This window comes from Symphodus melops (assembly GCF_947650265.1).
Source record: "Symphodus melops genome assembly, chromosome: 2".
Lineage (NCBI taxonomy): Eukaryota > Metazoa > Chordata > Actinopteri > Labriformes > Labridae > Symphodus > Symphodus melops.
Window position 1 is genome coordinate 16,323,838 of NC_136692.1, and position 22,612 is coordinate 16,346,449.

A 22,612-nucleotide genomic window follows, 5' to 3' on the forward strand; every position below is an offset into this window, starting at 1 on the left:
GCGGCCACACTGTCCAGAAACACACGCACAGAGAAGTCCACCCAGACTCATCATTATGTCTCATATCTTTACCCTGTGATGGAGCACCTCTCCAAAGCAACACTGAATCGTCATCATCTTCTCTTCTCATCATGAAGCAGTCATTTAGCAGCAGAACTTGACTGAATGTAATCACATGGAGCTCATTATTAACAGGAGAATTTCCATTACTGCGAGAGTTGGATCATTTGGACATAGCACTCAGAAGCAGCTAAAGAATCAGCTTTGATCTGTGGTGTCAAAAGCAGGTTAGGGTTTTTACTCAGATAGTTTTAAAAAGTGTAATCAATTTGCACATGACTTTGCACCATCAAAGTAAAGGGGAAAATCAACCAAGTCAGTAACACCTATTGTGGCTTTATGTTGTTAAGATAACAGTAATGTAAGCCAGTGACAGACAAAATGCAATGCAATTTTTCTTCTTGAGGCTAGGACCTTCTTCTTGCAGACATCTTTGTGTGCTTTAACTCTAATAAACTCTCTGTTCTTCTCTAGGGTAAAGTAAATCTTTCTTTTAAAGAAGCAATGGTGGATTGCTGGTCACTGCAAAAAAAGTGAAGTCAACAGTTTGGAAGCACCTTGTCTCCCAAACCCAGTAAACAAGGAGAGCCAACCAATTTAGATTAGGTACACAAACTGTTGTTTTGATATTTAAAAAAAAAAAAATACTGTATATACTGTATCCCTGTAAAGCAACAGCCACAGTCACCAGTCTGTCAAGCTCAAGTTCGTAGACAACACCACCCTCATTGGACTCATGTCTGGTGGGAATGAGTTTGCCTACAGGTGGGAGGCTGACCATCTTGTGACCTCGTACAGCGACAACAACCTAGAGCTTAACGCTCTGAAGACAGTGGAGATGTTGTGGACTTCAGGAAAAACGCAGCGTTCCCCAGCCCCATCTCCATCAGCAACTCCATGGTGTCTACTGTGGAGTCTTTCTGCTTCCTGGGCACTATTGCCCAGGACCTCAAGTCAGAGCTGAACATCACCACCCTCATTGCGAAAGGACAGCAGAGGATCTACTTCCTGCGGGAGCTGAAGAAGTTCAATCTGCCTAAGATCATGATGGTGCACTTCTATACTGCCATCATTAAGTCCACCCTGTCCTCCTCCATCACAGTCTGGTACGCTGCAGCCACAGCAAAAGAAAAGTGAAGGTTGCATCGTATTATCTAGTGGGCTACCAGAGGCTTCTGCCATGAGCTATCATGAGACGTGCGCCACTGGCACCACTATACTGCTCTTTATTGCCACCTACATGCAGAACAGATAACACAGCACTCTATAACTATATTGTTTAATTACCACCCTTTCTACTTTAAACACCACAGACTGCTTTTTGCAGTACATGTAGGTAGATGTTGGAACAGGGTGCATCTGGATGGGCAGGTACGGAGTCATCAGTTTTTGTTTCTCGTGGTAAATCTGACCATTACTGAAACCCCAATCTAACATAATCCCTTTCCAGATACATTGTTCCATTGATTGTAATTTCAACTCGCTGCATAGGTTCCTCCTCAATGTTTTATCCAAACTATATAGGCCTGCCCGATTATCTCTTCTGGTGGTCATAGTGAACTACTTCATCTGTTCTTAACTGGTTTTGTCATCAGTCCAGATGTTCATTTGCCCTTGGTTCATTTTGTTATGTAACTCTAGTATTGCATAAGTAAAGGTTACCAAAACTGTTTCCAAGGAATGAGTTACATCAGTCTGTATGTGTCACAGACATGGGAATAAAAACAGTGAGGTGGACCCAATTGCAGGTAAACATACATAAAAAAAATGTTTATTTAAACAAAAGGGAAAAAACTAAACTCACTCACATCCAAAACGTCCAGAAAACCAAGCGGAGAAAAAAAGACATAGACAGAAGACACACACACTAAATCAACAAACTACAATGAACTAACACAGAGGGTAAGAAACACAACTAAGGCTAAACAGATAAATAGACTAAATAGGGATAATCAGACACAGGTGAGACTAATGAGACAGGTGAGACTAATCAGGTTGATCAAGACAGGAGGGAAAACACAGGCAGGAAACACTGAAAACTACAAAGTGAAACATGGAACACTGAAGAAACAGGGAACTGAAGAATATAAAAAAACAGAGAAGCACAGGGAGAAGACAATACAAAATAAAACAGGAAACACGAGAGACTAAACAAGTAAACACTCGACTAGGAAACATTAAATGAGACAAAGGAAACAATCAACACTATAAAAACATTAACACAGAGAAACACTAGGTGCAAAATGAAAACTAAAACAGGATGAATAGAACTAAACCAGACAAAACCAGACAGGACGAGGTTTGAAAAACAACTCGGATGAGTGTGACTGGTAAGCTTGAAAATAAATTTGCTTCACAGTTCAATGCTTCCTTTTCTAAGATTTATTTGTGCCTTTATTAGAGAGGTAGGGCAGTGGATAGAGAGAGGGATTGACATGCTAGAAAAGGGCCACAGGTTGGATTCAAACCTTGGTCGCCCATGTGGAAGACTATAGCCTCCATATATGGGACGCATGCGTCAATGAAGCCAGAAGACGCCAATCAGTTACGTAACGTTGAAGCCTGCCTCAAGGACATCAGGACCTGAATGACCAGAAACTTTTTGTTGCTCAACTCAGACAAGACTGAAGTTATTGTGATTGGACCTATGACTTTTTCTGACAATATAACGGCCCTTAGTGGGATCAGCGTGGTCTCGAGTACCACTGATAGGACTCTAGGAGTTCTCTTTGATCAGGATATGTCCTTTGGCGCCCACATTAAACAAATTTCAAGGACAGCTTATTTTCACCTTCATAATATCTCTAAGATCAGGCAGATCCTGTCGCAAAACGAGGCAGAAAAACTAGTTCATGCATTTTTTACCTCCAGATTGGATTACTGTAATTCTGTTTCAGCAGGGTGCTATTGTAAATCTCTAAAGACCCTTCAGCTAGTCCAAAATGCTGCAGCTCGTGTTCTGACTAGAACTAGGAAAAGGGACCACATTACTCCTGTTGGATTCTCTCCCCTGGCTCCCTATAAAATCTAGAATAGAATTTAAAATCCTTCTTTTCACCTACAAAGCTCTAAACGGTCAGGCACCATCCTATCTTAAAGAGTTAATTGTACCGTACTACCCATCGAGAACATTACATTCCCAGAATGCAGGCCTGCTCGTGGTACCTACAGTCTCTAAAAGTACTATGGGAGGTAGAGCTTCAGCTATCAGGCACCGCTCCTTTGGAATCGTCTACCAGTCGGGGTCCGGGAGGCAGACACACTAGGTACTTTTAAGAATAGCCTTAAAACTTTTGTTTTTGATAAATCTTATAGTTAGATCTGGCTTAGGTATAGACCAGCTCATAGTTATGCTGCTATAGGCCTAGACTACTGTGGGAACTGGCACCAGGAACTCTTTTCTCTCTCTCTCTGCTTTTATATCATATAACTGCATGTCACCATCTTTAAATTCCAGTTATTAACCACTCCTTTTTCTGGGAGCTCCTGACCTCTGAGATCTGTTTACCTGCTCTTTTGTTAATGTTAACAGACAAGGTCCTTTACCTGCTTTTTGTAAAGTGTCTCGAGATAACACCTGTTATGTATTGACGCCATACAAATAAAGATTGATTGATAAACCACTGCGCCACCAGCACCCCAATGGTTCCTTTTTTAACAATTTCGTCAAGGCCATAGATCAAAATCAGTCATCTCAAAGACTCGCTAATTAATTACAGTCACATTGTAATCTTTCCCAGGTACAAGACAAATGTGTTGTGCTGTAACTACTACAGAGACCAGACAACAGCTTGCTTTGTGCAGGAATAAGAAGACTTCAAAATACAATCACGCTTTAGTCTGAAATTAAACTTAGTGCTATATGTTATTTAGCCTTCAAAGGGTACTTCCAAGAATGTGACAAAAAAAATAAATGAAGTAACAAAAATTGAAATATTTTAAGCCATAATCCTCCAACATGTTTTTTTGGGCGGGGAGGGGGGAATGAAATACTGGAAGCGTGGAGTCTCTGATCTTGTATGTTGTCAGCATCAAGGAAACTATATACTACTATACTGGAAAAAGTGTAATACAACTTTAGAGAGGTGTCCTATGTGTGCTGTTGTATGCAAGTTTGTGTGTGCATATTGTGCGCGTTTGTTGGACTGTGTCTGAGTGTCTTTCTATAAAGAAATGTTGATTCAAACCATAACTCACAGAAGGGAAACAGAATTTCATCTCTGCAGCTGTTTTCACAAATCTAACCTGAAAAATATCAAAAACATGCAAGACAGCCAGCCCCTGAAATCTATTACTAAGTTGCTTGTACAGATACCTGTCTCTGACAGTGTGGAGTTTCCCTTGTCAGACAGGGGTAGGGAGTCTCGGGAGGCAAGACATGATATAACTAAGATATTGTGGAAATCTGAGATAGTGGCTATATAATGCCTATCTCTATTGGATACATTCACAATATCAACAGTTTGTGTGAAACTGGATCCTGTAAAGGAGCACCATGTCTCACTATCCCAATGGGTTACAGACTGGTGGCACTGGTGGCACCGGTTGCTGGAATCGGAGGTCCTTATACTGTATATCAGCAGGACGATGCTGAGAAAGTTTTACTAGTCTATGGGGGCTGGTGCAATCCTGTTTGCTGGGGAGGCAGACTGAGGGAAGCTGACCCCAACTCCAACAAACTGATCCGAAAATGCAGTGACGCTGTAGGGGTGGAGCAGGACTCATCTTTTCTAGCATCAGAAAAGAGCATACTGTTTAAAGTTGCTTTTCTTCTTGGACAATGTCTAGCACCTAGTCCACCACATGCTGTTACCATGGAGAAATTGTGGTATGAAGTTGTTCTGTTGGTGAGCTGGCCATAGAAGTAACAGAGGCAAGAAAAAAAGCTGTCTGCTTATCAGGGAGGCCAGCAAAACAGAACAGCACCATATGTGAATATAATGCTCATGGACGCTGCCAACCCGACATGGCTCTTTTGCATATGCAACACTGTGTAAAAATACACACACAATATGACCATGCTTTCTGGTCTAGTTTAAAAGGATAAAGGGCATTACAACGTTTCATCTCAAACCCGGAGATGTTTTCCTTATACCTGAGCAAAGCTAAAAAAAAATAATAATAATTAAAAAAAAAATATGAACAGATGTGAAATTTGGACAGTTAAGAATTCCCAATGATCACGTTTGCATGACTTTTTAAAGAAAATTAAATATGGATAAGCAGTTGTGGAGACGTCATGAACATGGTCTGTAAATGTAACAGCAGAAGAAAAATGGATTTTCTGCAGTTCTGCCTCCTTTAGCCAGCTTGCCTTCCAGTTGGCTTTGATTTCCTTCCATGTGACACAGAGTGCAGGATCTGCTCTTCTCGAGGTTCCCCTGACACAAAAGGATATGTAATGATAAATATTGAACGTGTAATATTTATGGTTTTAAATCGCTTCAGTGTCCATTACTGTCCTCACTGTCAGAGAGAATTACACAAACTGCTCATCATGTTTCTTCCATCCATAAAATGCTCTACTGTAAGTAGCAGTAGAAATCCAAGTACATCTCCACACATGGTTGCTTCACAAATATGTGGTTGATGTGAAAGCTTTTGTCAGCTTGTATGGCATTAAATTCCTTATTTCCACTGTCTCATTTACTATAAAATAGCTTGATGTTTCTATACCCTCCTTGACAATCTCACCCTGGGAATCAATCAAAAGCTGTAATATAAGAGCAAGTCATGTGTCATGCATTAATCAGTCTTAATTCTTAACACATTCTGTGTCTTGTATATTGATTGCTTATAGAGGTGTATTTTATTTACACATCTTAAAAAAATATATTTAAAGTAATGAAGTCAATAAGTTCTATGCAACTCTTATCTCTGACTACTAGGCCCCATTTTTTGATTAGATAAAAACGTGCCTGGTTGTATTACACACACGCATACACATATATATATATTTTTTTTAATTGTTGAAATGTGACATCCATTAAGGTATCTTTTTTTTGCCCAATGGCAACACTATGCTTTTTAAAGAACATGAAAATTACGAGTCTTATCAGACAGTGAGTAATGAGTAACAAGAAGAAGGTTAATGAAAGGCCTCCTAAAACACATCCGCTGTTAATCGACTAAAGGCCTTAAAACAACTCCTGAACACTACAGGTACAGTGTAAGCCATAAAAGAGATAGCAAGACACTCGCACACCAATTTGGTACAACAACTGCCGCATTCAGTCAGCTGCGATTGATGCCTCACTTGCACTCCCTTTTACAGTTTCAATATGGCTTTTATTTGGATCCATCCGTCATGATATATGGGCTAATTGTGGTGTAATTGCTTTACATTTGTTTGTTTCAGGTGAGCAATACGTCTAGAGAGGTGTTCATGGCCTCTACATTTGTCTTGTGATGGGAGGCAATTTCCCAGCACTTCCTGGCTGCTGGTGATGAATAGTTGGAGAGAGGAGGACATGTCTCATGTTTGTACTGTCTCGTTACTTAGCGCCTCCAACAAGCCGTGTTGTAGCCAATTAACTCGATGTGCAGCATTCTTCTTTTGTCTTTCTTCCCTGTTTTTTTTCTTTTCTTTGCATCGTGTTTTGTTTTTGATCCATGTTTTCTGCTGTTTCAGTTTGAATCCTCAGCGTCCATAAGTGGCCTTCGCGAGCACCCTAGCAGTGATATTGACAAACATGATGAAAATAAACCATTCCTAAATCTCACAGAACTGCTTTAAAAAGTGACCTTTTAAATGCTTATTATGTGGTGGTGGTGGTGGTGGTGGTGGGGGGGGGGGGGGGGGGGTGAGAAGATCATTCACAGCAGTGATTTCAGGAAATGTTTTCCATGTATCTCTTAAAGTTATCAAACAAGGAAACTTTGCTTAAGTGTTTTGTAGAAGATCGTGTTTTAAGCTTAAAACTTTTATCCAAACTCTGGTGGCAGACTGTATTTGCAAAAATGTTAATCCCCCTTCAGAATCACTGCACGCTAGTGCTTTGCAATAATAAGATCACAGAAGCATCTGATCTCTGTTCATTACGAGAAAACCAGGTGAATTCTTTTCATACATTATAACCCTGTGAAATTATTTTAAACGGTTGTTTCACATTTAGAAACAGTAATAGAAAAACAACTCGCACGAATGGAAATGGAATGATTATGTTCCCCTCTGCCGTGAAATTGAGGCAAAGATTCACTGCCAAAGTAATAACTCCTTTGAGGGGAAATGTACGTTTTGAGATCCACAGTTAGATGAACAGCATTTTAATAAGGTACAGGGTTAAAGTGTCTCTTGCTTTCCAACGTTTTAACCATTCTGTATCAGGCAAAACAGTCAGGTGAATATTTAATAATAGGAAAAATCCATTTGTCTCTCTATGGTTTTACTCATTTTCCTGGATATCTTTCTTTATAGGGATGCTGTCAGAGTTAAACACCTTTGTCCTTATTCATAACTGTCCTTGGTTCAATCTGCGCATTGTCCAGTTGTTCTGGATCCCTCACTTTACTCGACAGTTCTGACACTGCTGATATAGATGCTTCTCTGCAGTGTCTAATGTATTTAAAGGTCTCCGGGCTCTCTGCGCTTTTGCCCTTTGACCTATAAGAGCAGCAGATGCCTGCAGTTGCAAACAGTGGTGTGGGTTTGGTTTTGATTGGCCGCATTATGCCAAAGTTCTGCACTGGAGAGATGTTAAATTGGCCTGTGACCCCAATGAGAACGGCTGAGTGAAGCTCCATGGGAGTGTGATTTTTAAAATCCTCCACTCACATCCTCATGCAATAAATATCCACAGATGGGCCTGTTTATTTCTTCAATAAATGACTTCTTTTTATAAGTGCCTAACACGTCAGCTTCTTGTGACAAATAGACTTAAAAACCTGATGCATAGTAAAATGTTCACATTTTATAACACATTCATGCACAAGGACACAGTTTTCCCACATTTCTCACTTTTAGTTTTCGACTACTTAATTTAAATTGGAGGTATACGCCTACTCTAATTTTATGCCTGCATTAGAAAAGCCTTCAGAAAAGCAAGTAAGGTTTAATATATTGACGCAGGAGATGTGCCACAGCATTCAGTTCATGCCTTGCACACCAAAGCTGACAGCACACTCTCTCATCAAAGCCCATGTTTCAACTGCGCGTGCAGTGGTCCGTCCCTGGCCTGTGCCAGCAGCGCCACTCTGCTCTGCTACTCCAAAACATGCCAGGTCCTTTTACCAGAGCCCGCTGCAAGCACACGACCTGGAAAGAAAGTTAGACAAGCAGACGCATAAAGCATCGTGTATATTTTAAAATAAAATAAAAACAAACCGACTCCAGACCCTATCATGATCACGATCATTACGTCAACAATATGAACAAAAAATCTACCCACAGATAAAATCCACAATTTGCCATCTTTTTTTACAGGTGGAGAATTTGCAGAAAAACATATGATCTGACTGTGCAGTGTTGTGTCCATGGCACATAATAATGGAGTTTATTATGCCATCTGTAGTCAATGCTTGAAAGGTATTATGACGCTGAAAAGAGTGGTGTACAGTATCAAGCATCATCCCTCCAAGCTCTGACTAAGTCAAACCACTGGTGTCAGAAATACAATATTTAAGTGAGAAAATCTACCCTCCAGATCATGCCAAGCATGCCATGTTTACTGAACAAACACTTTTTCAGCTCTCCTTTTTAAGTTTCCTTATGAAAGACTTTGAGCAGAGGCTCTTAGAAAAGCAGTAAGGATTATGAGATGACAGTGATCTCTGTGACCTTTTTTTCCAGAAACATTGTTTAATATTCTTATTCTTGTATTTGATACATTTGACTGCAGTGTATGTCTGTAAAGGATAAGCTTGAAGCAGAGACCGCTGGTATAAGCAGGGGTAAGCCCTCGCTTTCTTATAATAAAGATAAGTGACAGCTTTAAGTTTCAGTGAAAATTAGAGTAACTTAAGAAAAACCTATGGCTCTATGTGGGCTTCATTTTTTTACAGCCCAATCACTGAAGCATCCTTTTCCATTAACTTCTGTTTAGTGTTCATGAGATGACAGACAGGTCAAAAAAGAAAAAATCTAAGCAACAAATACTTGTCCACCATCTATTCAGGAGGTTTAAGAACGCATGTCTAAACCTCCTCATGACCAGGAAATTTTGATATGAACAAGGGGCCCAAACCATTTTTTTTTTTTACATGAGTTGTCAAAACAAAGTAATAAATCAGCCTGAAAGTCCTTCAGTCTGAGCCTTGTTCGAAAGAACACACCAATGCTTTCAGCTCCATGAGGTTGTATTTTGTTAACTGCTTACATTAGTATTCATTTAAAGATGGTATGTTTTACCAGCATCACCAAATAAGTTTGCCCATTAGCATGCATGATTTTACTATTTAGCACTAAAGACTAAAGTATTAACAGTTCTCGACTAAAATCAGGGGATTTCAGATGTTATCTTGTTGTCTTTTAAGGGGCTTGTGTTTCAAATTTATGACGATCCAATCCAATAGATGTGAGGACAATTTCCTAAAAGTAAAATCAATGATAAATTATTATTATAGGGATAGTTTAGAGGTCTTCTGCTTCTAATTTTGCCTTGCAGATATTAAAATTGTCTTCTTAGTGGGAGTTGACAAAAAAGGGTTCATTGTCTGGTTACCATGGAATTTTTAGCCAAACTTAATCCCAATCCTTTTAATACTTGTTGAGATTTCTCTTTTATTCCTTAGCATACAAATTGAATTATTTTTCATTTTGCAAGCGTGCCAACATGCATTATGCCGTCAAGTGTTTTCTACTGAGTAGGATACTGTTGCAGATATCACATTAGATATTTCATGTGATAAAAAAAACATCTGATCCTGACCTCCACACCCTCTCATATGGGAGTAGCGGTGCAAAAAAAAGTCATTTTTCAGTGGCGCCAGACTGTAGCAAGAGCCACCTGTCACCTTGCTGTCTTCTGTTTGTACTCCTCAGTGTCTTGGCTCTGTCAAAGTGGAAGAAAATTCAGCAGATATCCCTGGCAATCTCTTTTCTCTCTCATCACACGCTCAGCGGGCACACAGAAGGCATTGTGGCTAGGACTGTTTTTCCATCAGTGAGGATTACCTCAGCGTCTGCATCCTATACACATGGACATTGGGGAAAATCTATCTGAGGTTCTGGGAGCAAGTGCGTATTCTGTAGTCCATACACACTTGGCTCTCCAGAGCTGATAGAATTATTGTATACCAGTGTCAGTCACATAAAGTGTGTGCAATGTCAGAACAACAATACCACAATCCATAGCCCCAAAAGTCAGCACCTCCTTCGCTCGGTGTCTACAAATGCTGAACAATACAAGCTCTACTAAGGTAGACTTTTTCACAGTTTTTTGTTCTGGATAGTGGTTTTTGTAACTTCACATAAACAACATTTTCCAAACAAAAGTAAACATTTAAAAGTAGTGAAGATTGGAACTCATATCATGCTGCGAACAAAATCCCTTCTTTGTTACTGATACGGCTGTATGTTCCCTATGCTATGTTTTGTTCCCTCTCTACTTCCTGTTGTCTCCTGTCCAGGTATACCCACTGATTGCCCAACCAGGCTCACCCAGCCACCGTGCTTAAAAGGCCAGGGCTGGCTTCAGCAGAAGGGGCATTTGAAGTTGGGACTGCTGTGATTCTCAGTCAGAGATTATCTGTTGTGTTTTGTCATGTTCGTCTTAGTTGATCATTGTTATCATTTAGTTTTTGTAATTTTAATAAATCCCTTTGTTTGAGATTTTAATGGGTTAATTCATGGGTTGTTGTTAGCTCATAAGGTTGCCTTATGGTGGAGTGTAAGCATTCAATCAGTCACTCAATCAATCAATCCAAGTTTATATCTATAGCACATTTAAAACAACCTTAGTTGACCAAAGTGCTGTACAGGCATAAATCACACTATAAATAAACATTAAAAACAATAAGAAGAACAATAAAAAACAGTTACCTAAAGCAGTTCACCTACTTAGCTACTCCTTAAAACAAGAAGACTGATTCAATTATTATTATTATTATTATTATTATTATAACATTTGAATTGAGTTCAGATCTTGCTTTAGTCGACATCCTAACAATGTCATTAATATTAGTTGTTATAGTGATAGGCATGTGGCGATGCTCAGGCTCAGTTTACTTAAGAGACTCCCAGGTATGTTCTCTGACTTTAACAGCCTTGAACCCATTACCACATTTTTTGCTCTTTCCAGGCAAGTCATTGTTCGAAAAATCAAGGCACACTGTTGAATTTTAGTACAGAAGACCCAATGACCTTGCCTCTGGAAACAAATGTAATTTCATGTAAGTTCAAGCAGGAAGACTATTTAATACACATTCATTCATTTAGACATAATTCATTCATATCACCATTATTCTTTATGTCTTTAGCTCTCGTTCTACTCCAGTTATCAGCTGTTGATGGGTTTTTATTCTCACTGAACCAACCAGAATCCACCACATTCTTAATCAACCTATTACCTCCTCTCTACAACTAACAGTTTGCAGTTTAAGTAGGATCATTGCATCCCTCCCCTCCAGTCACCTCTAATCCATCTCAACAGTGTCCACTCCAGGCCCAGCTCCTCACTTCTTTATCATCCTTCCTTCACCATCATCACTAGTGCCTGGACTTCTTCAGGGAAGTATGCTATTCTGCTATCGACTTCACTATCCCTGATACATGAAGATGTTGTGATGGGGGCTAATTGCCAAAGACAGGTTTAGAAAATAACCAGTATGGTCATAGCTGCCATTTGTTTTTATGGGATTCATGTTTAGAGGAGGGTATGAGGTCATTTCAAATTATTCATAGCAATTTTCTTGAAATGTAAGATTCCTGCAATACCTATGGGACATGAGGGACCTCAGTGATGGTTAAGGTCATTCTATTTTAAGATTGTATTTGTGAAAAGACCCCAGTGAGTTTGTTAAACTGCCACCCAGACATCTGCTGTGGTTACAGACCCAATCCATCCATCCATCATCTCTATTTTCAACTCAAACTGAGAATGGTTGCAGAGTCCTTGAGTCTCTTTCAGCATGTGTTGGCATAAGTTGTCTCTTTATCCAACAACAAATACTCTTGAATCTCTTTTATAATTCTCACCTTGCTCTCGAAGCAAAAGTTGCATCACTATAATCATAATTGTATTTTCTCAATCAATTAACATCTGTTTTTTAGAGTCCTAATAATAAATGTGTTAAAATGACATACAGTATTAAGTCCGATAGCTACAGAGACTAATCTCAAGGTCGAAAAGTTAAAATCTGAGACTCTTCTCAGACAGAGATGCTAGATTTGTGTCGGCCATGTAACATTGTGTGGCACAAAAAAAGCAGGATGCCAGCTCAGCAAATACTCCATGGATAAATAGCGGTTTAAAAAAAAAAAACGTCACAAGTGTGTGTCAGGTAGATGGATGGCAAGGTTAGGTGTTTGGGACAAGGAGACGGTTGGGAGTGCACCTCACTGACTGCCCTGCAAATAGACAGCTAGAGAAATGAACTGGACTCAGCCACTATTTAGTAGGGCTCAATGGTCTGCTTCACCACTGGGGATTACTGCACTCACACACACCCCGAATCATTTACTCAGGTGGCATGAAGTAGTACCAGGACACATCCATGTGTGACTTACCAGTGTTTCTATCACACAATGCAAAGCCACTTTGAACCTGGCTAGAGAATGTAAATGTTACCTTGACACTTATTATATGGAGCAGACAGGGCCAACTTTAACATTAACAGAGACATCAATTAAATGTTTGTCAAACCTGAATTCTGCTTTGATAATAGATCTAGAGCTGCAGCTATCGAACATTTTAGTAATCGAGTATTCTATCGAATATCCCGTCGATTAATCGAGTAATCTAATAAATCATACTTTTGCTTAATTAAGGTTTAACTCGTCTTGGGTCGTCCCTACAAACCTGCTTCTTTGCAGTTACCATGGAAACGCCTGCTTGTTACAGCCAACCACCTCTGCTCTACAGCTGCTGCTGATGCTCACCATATAACTGACAGGGTCCCAAATTCACTTTCTGATTCACTGGTCAAGGCGGCAGGTAGATGAAAAATACAGGCCAAACACGTTTTAATGGCTGAAATAGCAAATAGTGTTTTGTGTAGCCTACACATCTGTTACAGTACATTTAATTGAGAAAGCATTATGTTCTGTTGAATCAATCACAGAATCAATCATATTATCAGATCAGGAAATTGAGAAACTTTAAATATATATTTGCTAAATTATTATTCCACAAACAAGTTCTGTCTTGATTTAGCTTTGAAGACATTAGACATTTCATATTATCAGCCTGTATATTGTTAAAAGTGTATCTCTGTCTGCTCCTGCAGCGCGTACATTCAGCGCGCTCACAGACTACAGAGACCATAGACGCGTCTATGACAGAGACTGTGAGGACGTTGCTATCGTTATGTTAGCTGCAAACACGGAGAGAGTGAACGGAGAAAAGCCGACCGTTTGACCGGATCACGTGTTCCCGACTGGGTCGTATGGATCACGGATCAACTGTGTGCTGACTAAAAGTTAAAAGGGGCTCGCGTGCGTGCGTGTGTGTGTGCGTGTGTGTGTGTGTGTGTGTGTGTGCGTGTGTGTGTGCGTGTGCGTGCGTGCGTGTGTGTGCGTGTGTGTGTGCGTGTGTGTGCGTGTGTGTGTGTGTGTGCGTGTGTGTGTGTGTGTGCGTGTTAGCGCTGAAGTGGCTGTGTGTAAGAGAGAGGAGCAGGTAGCTGCAGCTACATTAAACGTGTTTTATACTCATACCAAAGTTTTGATGACGCAAAAAAAAAAAAAAAACTTAACGAAGCCTCGAGGCAGCGAAAATTCCTCAATGAATTTTTGTAATCGAATTATTCGAGTTATTCGAGGAATCATTTCAGCTCTAAATAGATCACTTGTATTTCAGTTCAAGTCCTTTTTTTGTTCGAAGTTTTTGTTTTGTAACTTATTTTATTCTACAAAAAAGTATGACATGCCATGATTAACAACTTTGTTGACCACTGTGCTTCTGTGTCACTGTGTGCACTAGATTAGCAGAGTAGAGAGGAAGATTGAGGTGTATATCACTCAACCTGACACAAGAATTTGTGCTGCAGATAGTGCCGAACGGACGTATCTTTGCCATTTGATCACTTAATTATGTGTCTAGGTTGGTGGAAGCAGCATGACATCAATGCAGTGGCTCCCAGCTGATCTCTACTGCACAGACTCTGGCTCCAATTAAGAAATATGTAAGTGACCATCACAACAGAATATTTTGGCTTTATTCATTTGAGATTGAGGCGTGTTGTTTATCTTATTTTTAGAATCAAATAAACTTGCCTTGCCTTGCCAAATAAAGCACCTTTGGGACAGGACAAAACGTTAACCTTTGTGGAGACTCCAGTTTGTAGGATAAAATTTGACATACTTGGTGAACTTTTACACAGTAAACCAGATGAGCAAAAGTGTTTAGGTCAGAATGGGTGCTGAAGGATTTCACTTTAAGGCAAGTGGTTGATTCCGCCAAAATGCTAAGGGAGTCACTGCATGTCCTCCTTTGTAACTGCCCTCTGGCCATAAGTATAAGATTGTGTTTGAATTGGAAAGATCAGAGTTAGCAAAGTCCAAATCCCATTTCAAGGGACTCCTCTATCAAAGTTTCAGCATTTTTTTTTTACTGTATTAGTACAGAGACAACTCAGCAACCTAGCACAACTGATCAAACATTTTGCTTTAACTCCTTATTTTTTGTTGTTCAAAGTTTCCCCATAGCTCATTGCTGGCAGACAGATTAAGGCATACCAATAATCAAATGTGAAAGAATTTGGCTCAAGCAGAAACTTCCAGTAAAAAAGGGTTATGGTTAGGGTTAGTCAATGCAAAGGGAAAAAAAACAAAACAAACTGAGTTCCTGTAGTGTCTACTTGATGTTAGCTCTAAGATCTAAGGAATCTAGGTCCATGTCAAAATACCTATTTATTTAATGAACATTTTTATAGCCTGTGTTAAATGTTGACCTAACAAAACGATAGGACTGAATTACAATCCAAAATGTAAATAACTACATCAAGCTTATTTGAAAAAGACTTCAAACAAGCAAGTTAATAAGCATTCTCTGGATGACTTTGATGCAATTAGACTCCAGGAGTCACACACTGCTGATCCATTTGAAGGATTTTGAGTTTGGCAGAACAATTCATCGAATAATTGTCAAGATAACGATTTTGGCAATCCCATGATCCGAGAATCACAATTTATGGATGTTATTGTAATTTAAATTGCATTATCAGGCTACAAATTTTGAGTGGTTACTCGAGAACCAATTTCAACAATTAAATTAGCCCATTTAAATTAAGTTAGCTATCATGCTAAAGGTGCATTTAAAATTTATGCATTTATAGCGTACGATGTTCACAAGCAACTTATCTGCTTCACTTACCACACAAGCACCTCTCACACAGCGGCTTCCCCTGCCCAATCTCTCTTTTTGCCTGTTGTGTCTCCATTGTCAACAGCTTATCAGCACTGCATCTTATAAGGTCATGAAGTGAAATACCACAACTCCTAATTGTAAGTATAAAGCACTGCCACAGGCTTCTTATTCCTGATGCAGTCCAGTCATGGTACACAGATAAGCCTGTGCTATATAGCGGAGACTTTCTAGTCAAAAAGTTAACATCTACATGGTTTTAAAAAGCAGTCTTCAAAGGAGTTGATCCCCAAAGATGGACTCATCTCTTATGTATGACTGTATGAGTATCAAAAAAAAAAGAGCAAGAGCGAAGACTTTGAGCTTGTATCCACCAGGATGAATGAAAGTTAAATGTACACAAGCCAAGCACCTTGCACTGGTTGACCATGGATCACACATTCTGCAGTCTGCTGCTCACATCCTCCATATTCACCTAGCACAAATGCCAGCGAGAGATAATTCTCTTATTATGCCTCACCGCAGTTTGCCCGATTTGTGCCCGGCTGATAGAACAACAGACAATATCCCTGCCTGCTCAGGGGGCAGAGTAGGTGGGAGTCACCGAAGGGCCTGTTAAACTCCTAAACCCTGCATGATGTGCAGGCAAGGAGGTGAGGAGGCAGGAGTCGGCTGGCCTACACAGAGGTGACAAAGATGCAGGCTCAGCCAAGAGGCACTTGAGTAAGGAGAGATAAGAAAGACAACTTGGCCCCTGAACTCAAACTCATTCATTCAGAAAAAGGCTTTGGAGGTTGAAATTGTGTCTGGTCAGGATATATGCACTAATACTCTGTCTTGATATTACTTTAACATAATGTTCTCTTCTAAGGTCTTGTTGACAACACTGCAAACAAAGTGAAGCAGAAAACAAAAGCGTCTGCCCTCTAATTCGACCCATGAGCATTTACATGAACACCCCTTTTAAGGAAAACAAACTGGTCTTCATAACTTAACTTTTCCGAAAGAAGTGTAGTTAAAATTGTGAACTGGTCACCCTTTTGTTAAGGATAAAACTGGGTTTGCAGTGCAAGGTGCAGAATAAAAGAGGAATCACATCGTTTGTCCCAGCAGCATTCAGCTGCCTTCAAGTCACAAGTAAAGGATCTTGTATAGTGAAGGGGTTGCCATGACTCACACAGAATGGATTGCTCTGTAAAAAACGCGCTCACTGTACATTATCCAATCTATTTCATGGCGACTTTCTGAAGAAATCAATAAAGCAACGATCGGGAAACGGTTTTAGTGACCTGTTAGACAATTAGTCTTGGAGAATAGACAGTAAAAGCTGGGACCATAGCAACGGCTAAATCTGTAGCCTTCATAAAATGATCCAAACTAGCTTTTATTACTCACAATAACCCATTTAGACCTGGTAAGACACTGCCTTGCTTCTACCTTTAAGACCTGTTGAAACGCCTGCGTCTCCTTCTTGTTTTGTTTTTTTTTACATTTCTTTAAGGGCTATATGACCTAAAGCGCAAAGGCTATTTCAACTTAAAGATAAAGCAAAAGGGTTTTAAGTGTTCAAGTGTTTTTAATTTGATGTCAATACAGAGGCTGAGACATAGAGATTTTAGTAAATGTTAAAATCCTCAGGTTGTGGCAGGTTGATTTCAAACGTTGCTCAGGTTTCAGAGGGCGTTCTTTCATGTGGCCTTAGGTCGAAATGGGTCAAGCAGAACACATTTATGGATGATAAAGTGAGACAAGGTGAAAAGGTCTGCATGAATCAGGTCACCGACCGACTGAGTTTATCTGACACATCCTTGATCAGAGTCTATTGACACCTCTTTCCATCTCTCTTAGGTTCCAAGATGAAGATAATATGATGCTCCTTCATTCTGCTTTAATGTAAGCTGTGTGCCTACATTAAGCAGCTACAGTATATGCCTCCCCATTTCTATGCTGATGTATGGAATTGGGAGAGGTTAGAATAGTTGTCTTTGGCCCCTCTCAGACCCCTGTCCTAAGCCTAACCAGCAGACTGACTTGAAACACGTCCCGACCGGTTAAGGAATGGATTCTGGGATGGGTTACCCTGTGACTCCTGACAAAAGTCCTGTACATTCTTGTATTGTCACGCTACTTTGCCGGTGACGCCATGACATAGAAAGGTAAAGCGTGCACTTCCTTTCGCTATAGAAGTTAGTGGTAGGGATTGGTGTATCATTTGCACACAAAATTGCAATTTTGCGTATGCATGGCGCGTAATTTGATAGTGTAATGTTGTGTTTTTTTACGCAGACTGTGAGACTGGGTTCCCCAGCTACACCTCTTTGTCTGAGACTAGATTTTTTAAACGTTAGTTAGCATTTCTTTTATGGCGAACAACATCATCAGGCACCAAAATGCCTCTTCAGAAACCAATAAGTGATGCCACTGGGACTAGATCCATGATTTTTGCATTATACTGTATGTTCTGAACTTATGAGAACATCTAAATTTGGAAAGTAGATAATATAGCAGCTGCTGCTTTGAACTTACATTATGTCACACAGCTGATCTTTTAAAATAAAAATAGGTAACATTTTCTTAAAACAGGAAACAAACACAATTTCTTAATAAAAGCAATATCATCTACTACTAAGGCTCAGGACAGAGACCATGGGGTGTATCATACAAAGTATTTCCAGCTTTGTTCACGTGAGTGTGGATTTGTGCTAATGACATTTCAAAAGCAGTTTAATTTAAAGTTCAAAGAATATACAGTAGAAATCAATAAACCATTACTCAATAGTTCTAGCTCATGTTCTCTGAGCTACTGTGATACAAAGTAAGTTTACATTGAACTGATGAAAGCACATTGCCAGAATTAAAGTGTTACTGGAAATGTTATCTATTATTGATATCGTCAATTACTTCCTGATGTTTCTCAGAATCTTTCAATTCAAAATAAAGTGGGCTAATGGTGTCTCTGCTCAAGTGTTTCAGAGTTTGCCTTCATGATAACAACAAAAGTATGTATGTCGATTTTAATACTTCTAAATGATGAAATTGCTCTCTTTGTTGGGCTCCTGTAGGGCTAGTATATCTGTTTTTCACTTTGTCTTTGATCTAACCCTGAACTGAGGATGTTGCTGGCATGTGGCTTAACTATCGAGGCAGTTTTCTTCACATTCTAAACACATATATTTGATTTTGGGAGCAGCAAAAACACAGTTCTCTCTCTACTTCCCCTGAATGCACTGTAGACATTGACCAAGCTCTGAGGCTGCTACTTGTTTTGCCCTCATTAAAGAGTCCCCTTCCTCAACAGACAGACAGACAACTCCTTCCACATTCCATTGTCAATAAATGTTGATTTATTTGTGTGCCACAATTATTCATTGCTAGAATGCAAAATGGAGTAAAACTGTAATAAAGTAAAAAGAAACAATCAATTATGATACGCATGATCAAAACATTTATCAGATACATTTATGTATCTGTGATATAACATGCTGTCAATCAAATTATCAGTATGTGACTGAAATTACATCTGATCGAAAACTTACCAAACAAGATGTTCTGCCGAGCACAAAAATGATGATGTGACATAAAGCCATCATGCCTTAAAATGAAAGCATGGTTGCAAAGAGAAACAATCCCTTAATCCCACCTTCCTCTGTTGGCCCCACCACCTGCTGAACAAACAACCAGGAAGTGGTGAGTGCTGCATTGTATGAATTTGCCATTATTAGCTTGATTGCTTCATAATTCATCCCTCTGTAGTGATGGCTGATCGAGGCTTTGGTTTTTTACTCAAGGCTTCAATGACACAGTGCTTGAGTAAGACATGTAGTGGTCAATAAAATGAAGTGAGATTTGATTCGCCATGCACATTCCTATTCCACTACACTACATGGTTGTATGGTTTTAAGCTGATACAATAAAATATAAAATAAAAATGAACTCATGTTGAAGACAGTGTCTCTTATTTGGCACGTCTGATTGTCATATAGGCTGTAGCTCTACATTGCCAGATATGTTGTGCTATGAATCATATTCTATTCTAAAACAAGTCTAAACAGCACATAGCTGAAAAGAAGTTGAACAGTGAGTGTTCAGCGGGCTAGATGTAAAAATGTTATCATTGCTAATGTTAAATTGAGCTACATGACTCTCAGCTCTGCCGGGAGTGGAGCTGAGACCCCTCACTCCATTATTTAAAGTCATTGGTTCTCATGATGTACCACAAGTACCAATCACATTCTTCCATGGTTGTTTCACCTGTTTGAGAAACGTTAGCAACTACACTCCATGAGTCTTCATCAGCTCACACCAATTTGCATATTACAGCGCTTTAAAATCAATGTTTTCATTACTAACATCAGTGCAGAACAGGTTCTTAATTTCTGAGTATCTTCTGTATGAGTGGTGTATCTGTTTCTTGTGCTGTGATGTAAATGCTGTTGTGTTTATTTTTTATTTTATTTTCGTTCAAGAATATCAAATAAAAAGTATAAAAAATAAAATCAAAGTGTTCATTTGCTCCAAGTATCATGGTTCAGTAATGTCACAAAATGTTTAGGACTGAATGCAACTCAAACTAAATATGTGTCCACTCAGTCTCTATTTGCATCCAAAGCTCAGCCCAGCTGGCCCTAGGGCCAACACAACCAAACAAGTGACAAGTTTTCGATACTGAATGAAGCATTAAGTGGTTCATACGTCACTCAAGGGCTTCCAACGTCACTAGTCACATGATGAAACTGCAATCGGCAACAGTGGTTCAACATGTTTGATTCTTGCCTCGAGTGTCAGAGGACCATCACTACCAACAACCATCAGGAAGTGAACACACCATTTGAGAAAACACAATCTTTAACCTATTTAGAAATGAAATGATTACCTTTTAAATGTGATGCTTACACAGTGAGTAGACTCATGCAATATTATCAACCTGCTGGAATCAAGTTGAATGACTGCTTCGGGATTTAAGCGCTACAAACTCTCTGCCTTATATTTTTGCATTTGGAACTTAACTTTAGAGTGGATGAACATTCTAAAAAATTTAATTTGCTCCTGTTTCAAGGCAGTAATAAAACCTGTTATTGTTAGACTTAATTTTTTATTGTCTGTAAATCAAATGTAATGTCCTCTCCTCAATCCGGACACATTATCACCACTAAACCGCAGTACAAAAAACAAAAACACTGGTCTAATTTGAACTCAGTGAGTGTGCTCCATTATTTAGTGTTATTGCTGGCATGTATCTAACTAACTAGAATGTAAATTTTGCAATCTACACGGCAGCAAGTTAACAGATGAAGTAAGAGATTTATTAAAAACAATTAGGCTGCATTTACAAGAAGAAAGATCACACTCAGATGCCAAGGAATTGTGTTTATTTCTGTTCAGGGTTGGGAGGCAGGGATGTAAGTGGTGTCTTCACTAGAAAGCATTAGGGTGTGCTATGCAGGAAAATCATTAATGTTAAAATCATACCAATCAGAACCACCCAGATGCATAATGGGCTCCAGACTGACGAGGAGATACACATGGACTTTTAGCTGAGTTACATTAGTAATTTCACTTTTCCTTCTTTTCCTCCCTCTGCAAAGCCTGAGAAGAACATTTTCAGCCAAGGACTGAATAAAAAAAAATTAAGCCAATTTACACTTCCAATTAAAACATCATGAATACGACTTAAATAAGCCCAGTGCTATGCAGTTTTTTATTACACATAATTAAAAATACCGTCAGACTTATTTCAGTAAGACATCGTCATTACAAAAGGTAATACCTTGCTTCAGTTTAGGAAAATCTCCCCAATATTTATATTATTTTATTATTTTATATAATATGATTTGAAAGGAATGAAGTCTTTCTGTTGTAAATATGGGGTCACTGTGTGAAACAGATATCAACTGTTGTGAGATCTAGTTTTGACCAGCTCAGACTTAAAGCCAAAATAAAATCTCACCTGGACTATTGCAACTCACTATGGACTTAGACAAGTCCTCCATCCAACGCCTGCTGTTTGTCCAAAATGCGGCTGCAAAAGGGAACAAAAAAGAGGGACCACATAACCTCTCTGGTCCATTCTCTCCACTGGCTTCCTGTTTGCTCCAGGATTTATTCAGGATTATTTGGTCCTCCAACCAGCTGCTCCTGGACGTGCCCAAAACGAGGCTTAAAACTATGGGTGATCAACTATGGGGTGGCAGCTTCAACACTCTGGAATAAACTACCTTTTAATATAAGATCTGCTGCCACTCAGAAACAGTTTAAATCATTTTTTAAAACCCATTTATTTTACTAAGCTTTTACCTGTAGTTGAGCATTTTATCCCAACAGCAGTGTCCACTAGAACTTTTGGTTTTGTTTAAAGTTACTTATTTTTCAATTTGCTTTTATGTTTCTTTATGACGTTTGTATGACATGTATTTTGCTAAACTTAATGTACAGCACGCCACGGCTATAATAAATGTGCTATAAATAAAGTGGACTTGGCTTGACTCATCTCTCAGTCCTTCTGTAAATGTTGCAATCTCAGAAACTTCCCCCGACTTTTCTGGAGAAATAGTATCAATTTAGTCACTTTTTATTGCATTGGACATGTTGGTTTGTATAGTGTTAGTGTTATCCATAGTTAAGTTAGCTTTTAATACCTTTCACCCCATTCACACACATTCCTAAACTGATGGCAAGGGTTGCCATGTAAGGTGCCAACCTGCACATCAGAAGAGATTCTAATGCAATACATTCATTTTGTGCACGGATGGTGCAGCCTTTGGGAGCAATTTGAGTTCAATATTTTGCCCAAGGACACTGGAAAATGTTGACTGGCAAAGCTGGACTTCAAACTGCCAATTTTCTAATTATTGGGCTCAAAACCCTGAGCCAAAGACTTCCCTTGTAGTGTGATGCTTTCTACATGTTACTACTGAACAAAACCTTTTCAGTCAAAATTTGTTGATATCTTAAGGTTTTAATTTTTCCTCTTCTGCATATTTTTAGCATATAAACTGTTACTAAAAACACACCATTTTCTTTCTCACCAGACACCAATGTTTACATTTTATGATTGAGCTCTAAAATCCTGTTACCACAGACATTTTCTTTTAATA